This window comes from Pteropus alecto, unplaced genomic scaffold (genome assembly GCF_000325575.1).
Source record: "Pteropus alecto unplaced genomic scaffold, ASM32557v1 scaffold38, whole genome shotgun sequence".
In the NCBI taxonomy this organism is placed as follows: Eukaryota; Metazoa; Chordata; class Mammalia; order Chiroptera; family Pteropodidae; genus Pteropus; species Pteropus alecto.
In genome coordinates, this window is record NW_006442512.1 from 3,786,011 (window position 1) to 3,796,756 (window position 10,746).

The following is a 10,746-nucleotide window of genomic DNA, read 5'->3' on the forward strand; positions in this document are numbered from 1 at the left end:
CCACGGCATGAATTTTTTGTAAATATTTTCCCCTTTTCTATTTTAAGTAATGGAAGAAAAAACTTTCAATATCAGAAAATAATCACATGGCTGAGAAATTATACTTTGCCATTTCAATAGAATACCTATTATTAAAACATATGGTTGATATGGCTATAGTAAAAATTATAGTGTAGTAAAAATAATAAGATACATATCAGAAATATAATGCACTTGTGATTTTCTAATATTCTGATCCAATTAAGACCAGAGCTTAGAAACTTCAACAGTTATCTAGACAAAGAGCAGCATACTTATAATTTGGACAGTATTAAATAGAAAAGCCACTGATATTTATTTTTATTTTGACCACCATATACGGCTGGGTTTACATCTGGCCACATGAGACACAAGTTGGACAAGTGTAAGTATACTTATGGATAAATGCAACCACATATTTGACAGCAGGGTAGTTCAGTGTGATGATTGCTCAATCCAATTTTGAATAATCTGCTTTCCTTTTGCATATTTTGAAGCTAAATTTTGCATACTGGACCCTTTTAACTCTAAGAGAAAAGGGAACACAATACCAGCAAAAGACCTTTTCTCTATTTTCTATCATGTAACTTCAATGGTGTATGGTTAAACAGGTGCATAATTACAGGCTGTTATAGTATCTAGTGAAAGAATTACAAGTAAAATTTTAAATTCTCCTGTCACTTATAATGTTAACGCTTACAAATGGCATACTCAAAGTTTTGTAGCAGTGGACTAACCTGTGGCACAGTCTGATCATGTTATGTATTTGGAAAAGAAAACTTTAGGGTTTTTTTTTTTTTTTAAGACTTTACTAGCTTAGTTCAAAAAATAATTTATTTCTGGGACAAATCTTAGGGAGTTAGGAAAGACTGCTCTCATACTGAAGAGGAAATTTGAGAAATTTACATCAAAAAGCTAATCAGCTCTTTGTTCTGCTTTTGTAAATATGCTTGCTATATGCAGGAGCTCATGCAAGAGCTCACTTGCACTTTGCTCCACTTATAAATGTAACTGTTTGTACCCGTAGCAGCCCTCCCACCCCCACCTTGTAGTACCTCAGTACTTTGGCAGATCCCAGCTTCCTGTAACAATTTGTAACCAGCATAACAATTCCTGCCCTTCCACCAATGTTACTACTTGCAGCCATAGCGACTCCCTTCGCTTTGTAACGGTCTAAGTGTGAATCAACCAATCAGCTTGTGTAATAGACCGGCACATAAGGAGTGTTGCAACATATCTTGGGGCCCAGATCTTCAGAGCACTAGCTCCTCTGTGACCACATATAATAAACCTGAGTTCTCCTTCTCTCAGAGTTACTGCTTGGTTCTTCACTGGACTGGTTTTGGATTTTTCCACAATATTTTTGGAGGCTCCAGTAAGGTTACAAGCACGCCGGCCTCTTTAGCTGCTGGACTGGTGGCTCGGCCTGGCCGAGGCAGAGGGAACCAAGATGACTGAGGAGGTGTGCCACCCGACGAGTATTCCGGGTTCTCTTTCAGATTGGTGCCCCAAATCCCAGTGAGGCTGAGTCACCAACTGGACTCACAGAAGGGAAGGACCAACTCACCAGAAATGGCCACAGGAAGAAAAGGTACCAAGGTAAGGAGGAAAGGTCCTAGGACAGCCCCCATTCAGGTCCTGCCTGTCGGGCAGAAGAGGAAGCTGATCCCTTCTTGGTTTTCAGTAAGAAGATATTGGTTAGGGAACCTGAATAGTATTCCAGGTTCATTGGTGTCTCCAAAAGTGGAGGCGGAGACTGGGTCTCCCCAGTGGAGGAGATGTCAGGTTAGGCCAGAGGCCTTCCATAAATGGGGGAGGCACCGTTCAGCCTGATGTATGAGTGAGAGTTTCCTCAGTGGAGAGGCGTCAGGTGGAGGCAGGTCCCCACTGACTGAATATACCTGTGGGGAGGAGTAATATTTTGACCTGATATGTGAATGATTGAGTGAATGAACGGCTTGGCCGACACGATCGGTCAGGAATGAGTTTATAGCTCCACGGCCAGGCGTCCTTAAGGTCCCCTGAAGGCCATGGAGTTCGTGGGGGTTCATTCTGCAGATCCGTGGTGAATGGCATACAGTCCACGGCGGCATCGGACTAGTGCCCGACCGCAAGTCACAAAGCTGAGTCCACTATGGCTAAGCGTCACCTAAGCTTCCTGTGAGGGGACACGGCCAGACAAGCATCTGAATGGTTTCCTCTGTGGAGGGGGCACCCACCCTTGTTTGTCTTTGTGTCACTGTCACAGGGTGGGAAGAGTTTGGTCAACACTAAGAAAAGGGGAGAACTCCATCATCCTCCGGAGGGCAACCAAACACCCTCCACAAGTTAGTGGACATGTTAAGGAATGTTGGGAGGTTGTATGAAAGAGAGTAAATGCTGAGTGATTGAGACGTGGTCTTACAAAGAAGCAAGAGTTGAGCCCCAATCCACGGTTCTGTGGTGATACTCATATGGCTTACGGTGGCCTCACTGGATCTCCGTAAGCAGCCTACTCCGGTGATCTGGGTCAGGGTTTTATACCAACCCACCAATTCTAAGAAGTGCCTGAAATCCCCATAAGGGGAGCGGCCGGAGATGGCTGAGTGAGTGGCATCCCTTCCAAGTTTCCCTGACCCTATCCCCCGTTGCCCCTTGTGGCATGATAGTTGTCTGTCGTGGGAGCTACGGGAGGTACCTCAGATCTATACAAAGGAAAAGGAAAGCGTTTTTGATAACAGAAGGTATAAGGTCTGGAGACTTGTTTTGAAGGAAATTGAAGGAAAAGTGTTTGCCTTAGAGGTGGTTATTGCTGAAAGAGTGAAAAGAGGCAAACTGAAGGAATAAAGAAAGTATGAAAGAAGGTTTGTGAAGGGAAATCCTGAGAGGAATTTTATGAGAGGAAAGTGTAGAAGAAGGTTTTTGAAAGAGATCTTGAGGAGAAATTGTATGTAATAAGGTGAAACAAGGTTGGAAATTTGAATGCCGAAAGTAAGCTGATGAGAAATTGTTTCTGTTTAATGTTTCTTAGACTATTGGTCTGATGCAAATGTTATGAAGAGGTTTTCTGAGTAGGAAACTAGGATTCTGTATTCCATCAAAATAATTTCGGTGTTTTACGTTGCCTTAACAAGGTTTCTGAGACTTTAGAGAATATACTAACACCAGCCTCTGCTCCCGGTTTTCGAAGGAAGCTCCCTACAAATATGGGGGGAAGTTCTTCTAAGCCAACTGTCTTAAATTGTATGTTGAAAAACTTTAAGAAAAGTTTCTCAGAGGAGTATGGGGTCAAGCTAACCCCGGGAAAGCTTTGTACTCTTTGTGAGCTTGAATGGCCCGCCTTCGGGTAGGTTGGCCCCCGGAAGGGACCCTAGACCTCCCCACCATGAGGGCAGTGTATCAGGTAGTGAAGGAACTGCTGGACATCCAGACCAGTTTCCATACATAGACACATGGCTGCAGATCACTACTGTAGTGCCCCCTTGGGTCTGGTTTTGTGCAAATAAGCAGGGAGAGAGTAAGGTACTAGTGGCCTGACTGGCTCAGAAAAAGAACAAAGAGGAGCCAGCAAAAATAATCCACCAAGGGGACCTCAAGGAAGAACCTATCTTCCCATCACCGTACATCCCAACAGCTCGACCAGTCCCCGCCCAGCCACTCCATCCACAATTGCCAACAGCCCTCCACTATCCGTGCCTTTGCTGCCATAACAGCCCGAGCAACCCCCAAGCCCAAGTCCACAGCTCCTTCGCTCGGCCATGCAGCCAGTTCAGCAATCTGCGGTCCTTCAGATGCCCCGCCCCCACTCCGAGAGACATGAGGTCTCTTTGAGATTGGAGAAGATGGCACACTCCAGCCAGGCCCCCCTGTCTTCTACTATCAGCCGTTCAGTACAACTGACCTGCTTAACTGGAAGCAGCACACCTTGTCCTATTCAAGAAACCTCAGGCAATGATTGATCTGCTCGAGTCCATCTTCCAAACTCATCAGCCTGACTGGGATGACTGCCGTCAACTCCTCTTGACTCTCTTCAACACCGAAGAATGACTCTCTTCAACACTGAAGAGTGAGGATGGTTTCAAAAACAAGCACCGGGTGGTGTACTGCAAGGTGTTGTACTGCAAGGCCATACTGCAAGGGGTGGAAGTTGGGGCTAGGAAGCCAAGAAATATATCAAAACTGGCAGAGATACTCCAGAGGCCAGAGGAGTCACTCATTCACAGTTTTTATGAGAGACTATGTGAGGCATTCCGGGTGTATACCCCTTTTGACCCTGAGGCACGAGAAAACCAGTGCACAGTCAACGTGGCATTTGTGGTTCAATCCTTCACTGACAACTGCCACAAGCTTCAAAAATTAGAGTGCTTTGCTGGAATGAACGCCACCCAGCTGCTGGAGGTCGCAGACAAGGTGTTTGTAAACCGTGACCAGAAGGCCCAAAAGGTAGCTGACAAATGGATGAGACAAAAGTCGTCCCAGCTGGCAGCTGCATCTGGGAACCTGGATCCGGCACAACAGACTACTGCTCCCCCATGGAAGAGAGAAGCCAAAAGGAGATCTCCACTGCACCGTGACCAATATGCTTACTGCAAAGAGACTGGCCATTGGAAGAACGAGTGCCCCCACTGAGGGAGAATGCCTGAAGGGCTAGAGAAGGTCGATCAACCTCGTAAAGAAAAATACCAGCCCGAACCAGCCGTCCAAGAGTTTATCGGCCCGGCCAAAGAACAGTCATACTAGGGGCGACTGGGCTTCCTGATCCTAGGCCCCTAGGAGCCTACAGTCACAATAGAAGTAGGGGGCCAATCATTGACTTTTATGGTGGACATTGGGGATGAATATTCTGTGCTAACTAAGCGTGTGGCTCCCCTCACGGATCATATGGCAATCATCATTGGGGCCACGGGGAACCGAGTCACTCGTTTGTTTTGTAAAGCTCACTCATGTAAGCTAAAGGGCCACTTAGTGACTCATAAGTTCTTGTACCTACCAGAGTGCCCCATTCCCCTTTTGGGTAGAGACTTACTGACAAAACTTGGAGCACAAATCACCTTTACCTTAGGGAAGCCCACCAGTCTCATGCTGAGAGGCCAGCCTGCTTTAATGATGGCCGTGACTATGCCCAGGGAGGACAAATGGCATCTTTATTCTTTGGGAGAAAAATAAATGAATCCAACCAGTCTGCTAGAAGAGTTCCCTACTGTCTGGGCAGAAAAGGGGGGCCCAGGTCTAGCCAAAAATCGTGCACTCATTGTAGTAGATTTGAAGCCAGGGGCCGTTCCTGTCACACAAAGGCAATATCCAGTGTCACGGGAAGCATGCCTAGGAATTCAGGACCATATCCAGCATCTGTGTGATGCTGGAATTTTAGTTGAGTGTCAGTCAACTTGGAACATTCCGCTCTTGCCGGTCAAGAAGACTGAAGGAACGATTACCGCCCTGTTCAGGACCTCCGTGTCATCAACAATGCAGCGGTCACCATCCATCCGGTAGTCACAAACCCATACACTCTCCTAAGTCTCTTACCTGAGCAAGCAAGCTGGTTCACATGCCTTGATCTTAAAGATGCCTTCTTCAGTCTCCGAATATCACCAGCCAGCCAGCCTTTGTTTGCCTTCGAGTAGGAAGACCCACACACCAGGAGAAAAATGCAATTGACCTGGACTCGACTGTCACAGGGCTTTAAGAACTCCTCTACTCTGTTTGGCAAGGCGCTGGCCACAGATCTTGCTGCCTTCCCTGGGGAGACTTTGAACTGCACATTACTTCAGTATGTAGATGACCTGCTACTGGCTAGCCCCACCAAAGGAGACTGCTGGAAAGGTACTAGAGCCTTACTGGACCTACTCTCTACCATGGGATACAAGGTGTCATGGAAGAAGGCTCATATCTGCAAAGGGAAGGTCAAATACCTCGGGTTCATCATCTCAGAAGGTCATTGGGCACTTGGACACGAAAGGAAACTAGCCATCTGCTCAAAACACTAAGAAAGGAGTCTGTGAGTTCCTAGGGGCAGCTGGATTCTGTCGAATCTGGATACCAGGTGTCTCTGAGATTGCCAAGCCACTGTATGAGGCCGCAGCTGGGTCTGGTAAAGCGCCCTGGTTTGGGGCTCCAAACAAGAAAAAGCACTCAGAGAAATAAAGAAACTCCTAACCAGTGCCCCAGCATTAGGACTACCGGATGTGACACAGGACTTTAACCTCTTCGTACATGAGAAGAGTTACACTGCACTGGGGGTCCTCACACAAATAGTCAGGCCATGGCAGTGCCCAATTGCATATTTGTCCAAACAGCTAGATTTGGTGGCTGCGGGATGGCCACCATGCCTCCGGGCCTTAGCTGCCATGGTAGTCCTAGTCAGAGAAGCAGACAAGCTTACACTGGGACAAAATATAAATGTAAAGGTTCCCCATGCTGTAACTGCATTAATGAATAATCAAGGACATAAACAGCTGACCAACCCCAGAATGACTCATTATCAGGGACTGCTTTGCGAAAATCCACAAGTCTGTCTCGAAACTTTACAAACATTGAACCCTACTACACTTCTGCCCACTGAGGAGGGGCCTCCCAACCACAATTAGGAGGAGGTCACAGATGAAGTTTACTCAAGCAGGCCAGACCTGACAGATGTTCCTCTTCAGGACCCAGAATTCCCATTGTTCATAGATGGGAGCAGCTTCATAAAGGACAGTGCAAAGCCGGCTACGCAGTAACAACTATTGATGAGGTAATCAGAGGTGAGGCCCTGCCACAGGGCTGGTCAGCACAGAGGGCTGAACTATGGGCACTCATCCAGGCACTGCGACAGGCTGAAGGAAAACATGCCAATATCTATACTGACTCAAGGTAAGCCTTTGCTACCTTGAATATACATGGAGCCATTTATAAAGAAAGGGGATTACTGACAGTGGGAGGAAAGGAAATCAAGAACGAAGAAGAAATCCCCCAACTGCTAGAGGCAGTCTGGAAGCCTTTAAAAGTGGCAGTCATTCACTGCGGAGGCCACCAGAGGAGAACCAACCCTGTTAGTAGGGGAAACCGACTAGCAGACCAAGCAGCCCATCAGTTGAGTGTCGCAACGGGTCCTAAACCAATCTCCAAGGTCCTCCTAGCGCCAGAATTGCCTTTATCCCCAAAGTACACTAAGGAAGAAGATCAATGGGCTTCAAGTGAAGGGGGATCCAGGAGGAAGGAGGGCTGGTGGGAGCTTCCAGATCAGAGATTCTTTGTTCCCGCTGCACTGGCAGTTCAGCTTATAAAACACCATGAATTAACTCACCTGGGGAAGACTTCTTTAGAAAACCTGTTAGGCTGCTAGTATTTCATACCCAAACTCCCAACCCAGATCAATGCTAGGTGTGTGACTTGTGCATGAAATAACGCTGGTCAAAGACCAAGGCCTAACCCAGGGGTGCAAACAATTGGAACTATGCCATTCGAAGACCTAGAAGTGGACTTTACTAAGGTCGAGCCCTGCAGGAGCCACCGATACTTGCTTGTGTGGATTTTCACCTACTCTGGATGGGTTGAAGCCTTCCCTACGTGCACTGAATGGGCACGAGAAGTAGCCAGAGCCTTATGGAGGGAAACTGTTCCAAGATATGGACTACCTCTCTCTATAGGATCAGACAATGGACCTGCCTTGTGTCTGAGAGGGTCCAGACCTTGTCCAAAGCTCTAGGAATCAAATGGAAGGTCCACATTGCCTACAGACCACAAAGTTCAGGGAAAGTTGAACGCATAAACCAGATCCTCGAAACCACTCTAGCTAAGCTTTGTCAGGAAACCCAGTTACCGTGGATAGATATGCTGCCTTTAGCTCTACTCTGAACGCGATGCACCCCAAGACCTTCAGGCTACACTCCTTTCGAAATCCTTTACGGGAGACCTCCCCCAGTGATAGGAAAGTTAAAAGAAACCCTCAATTAATGGCTGATCTAGAAGTGTCCCAAAACCTTCAGGCCTTAGGGAAGATCCTCTGTAGCATCACTCAGGAAACTTTGGAAAGAGCCCCTATCCCTTTAAGGAATTGGGTCCACCCCTTTTAGCCAAGAGATGCAGTATGGGTTAAAGAATGGAAAAAGGAGCCACTCTAGCCAAGCTGGACAGACTCTCGCACTGTTATATTAGCAATTGCCACTGCTATTAAAGTTGCAGGTATCACCCCATGGATCCACTACATGTGGGTAAAGAGAACAGCACCTCCGGAAAGCCGGTAGACTTGGACTGCAGAGCCTCTTCCTGATCAACCGCTCCGAGTCACGTTCCAGAGGCAGCAGAAGTCCACCTGAGCTCGTCGGCCCTGCTGTGGCCACCCCAGAAGCTAGCCAGTCCACGCATGGCAGAAGCTTGAGGATCGACCATCACCACAGTCGGCTGAAAACGGCACAGACAGATTCCACCCACTCTCGTTAAGTAGGAAGACAACAAGCCCTGCTCCAGCCATAAGCTGGAAGCTGGCTGCTCCATGCACGGCCAAAGCCTGAGGAATTTCATCATGGGACTCCTTATAATTGGACACTGGGGAGGGAAGGAAATTAGGGCAGAGGACTGTGAGCTATGTATTCATGTCACCAAAGGAGGTAAGAGAATTTCCACTACCTTAATTTTCTATAGCTACTTTGAATGCCAAGGAACTCAGAAAGGGACTTGTACCTATAACCAGACTCAATATTCAATATGCGACCCAGGAAGTAATCAACCTCATGTATGTTACAACCCAAACAACCCTCCACTGAAACAGTTCTTGAAATAAGGGTAGCTCTGAGGGACCACGGGGGAGGATGGACAGACAGACCCATGTTGGCCCAGACTAAAGGAAAAGAAAATCTTAATCGGATAATCCTAAAGTCTGATGCTTGTGCTGCTGAGTCAGGGCCAATGGAAAGGAGATCCTGTAGATCTCTCAGCTGGGAAGAAAGTTACAGTACAGAAGAAAAGTATCTATGTCCCCACAGTTCCTCATGTGAAACAAGCTGTGCCTATTGGTCGTGTGTCCTATGGGTTACTTGGGAGAAAGACACCACCAAGAAAGAGGTGCATTTAAGAAAAGGGGTAGCCTTATCAAACTGTACCACACATACTTGCAATCCATTAATCATAGCCAACCCCTCGAACCCCGTTGGAGTTCCGGAGAAGTATTAACACTTGACATTGATGGGACAGGGGCTAAATCCCTGTGTTCCAATTCATATTTGTATTAGAGGTCAAGTACTAGCCCATTCAGCCCAAGTCCTTCATGTTTATAAGTCCTTCTACAAGGAAGTAACTGAACCCCTACCCCCATTGCTACAATCAATCAAAAACTTATTATTTCTCAGAATGGCTGAATAGCTCACTCCTTGAATGTCACTTCCTGCTGTGTATGTGGGGGAACTCTAGTGGGAGATAGATGGCCATCGGAAGCTATTGAATTTGTTCCCAACCAGGCAATGCCAGATATAATGGCCCCATGAGGGCTTTACTGGATTTGTGGAAGCATGGCCTATATCCACCTCTCCACAAATTGGGAAGGAAGCTGTGTAATTGGCATGATAAAACCATCCTTTTTCCTTTTACCTCTGAAAACAGGGGAACAGCTTGGTCACCCGGTCCCACAACCCTTGCAAAGGGTAAAAAGAAAACTCCAAATAGGAGACTGGAAGGATGATGAGTGGTCCCCAGAATAATCCAATACTATGGGCCTGCCACTTGGGCAAAAGATGAATCTTGGGGATACTGTACCCCCAATTACATGTTAAACTGAATTATGTGACTGCAGCAGTTTTAGAAATCATTATGAATGAGACTGGGAGAGCCCTGACTCTTCTTGCACATCAACAGACTCAGATGAGAAATGCCATCTACCAGAACAGGTTGGCACTAGATTATATTTATTAGCAGCAGCAAGAGGCGTATGTGGGAAATTCAATCTCACCAACTGTTGTATGCAGATAGATGACAGGCAGCTGAAGATCTTGTCAAGCAGATGACAAAACTGGCACATGTGCCCATGCAAGTATGGCATGGATGGGACCCTGATAGCCTTTTTGGAGGTTGGTTCTCTACCTTTAGAGGCTTTAAGACCTTAGTTGGAATAATACTCCTCCTCCTCAGTGCCTGCCTACTTCTGCCTTGCCTATTGCCTCTTGTTGTCCAGTTATCACCTCCCTCAGAGGCTATAGTGGAAAAAAAAAAACAAAACCCCCAAACCTGCAGCTAAGATCCTTTTGCAGTCCCTGGCACTGAGAGATCAAAAGGTAGATCATGAGGTTGATGCCCTATGAAGAATCTAAAGAGGCATCAAAAGGGGGGGAATGAAGAGGAAATGTGAGGAATTTACATCAAAAAGGGAATCAGCTCTTTGTTCTGCTTCTGTAAATATGCTTGCTGTATGCAGGAGCTCATGCAAGAACTCACTTGCTCTTTGCTCGATATGTAACTGTACCCCTAGCAGCCACCCCCCGCAACCTTGTAGTACCTCAGTACTTTGGCAGATCCCAGCTTCCTGTAACAATATGTAACCAGCAGTAACCCATAACAACTCCTGCCCTTCCACCAATGTTACTACTTGCAACCATAGCAACTCCCTCTGCTTAAGCTCGAATCAACCAATCAGCTCGTGTAATAGACTGGTATATAAGGAATGTTGCAACATAGCTCGGGGGCCCAGATTTCAGAGCACTAGTTCCTCTGTGACTGCGTGTAATAGCTCCTAGCTCCTCTGTGGCTGCGTTTAATAAACCTGAGTTCTCCTTCTCTCCA

The 10,746-nt window shown here is 46.7% G+C and overlaps 1 pseudogene; it reads left to right on the plus strand.

Annotated features, from left to right (window-relative positions):
• Window positions 1-4,815: 4,815 nt before the first annotated feature.
• On the plus strand, window positions 4,816-5,984 carry LOC112471680 (annotated as a pseudogene).
• The last annotated feature ends 4,762 nt before the right edge of the window (window positions 5,985-10,746 follow it).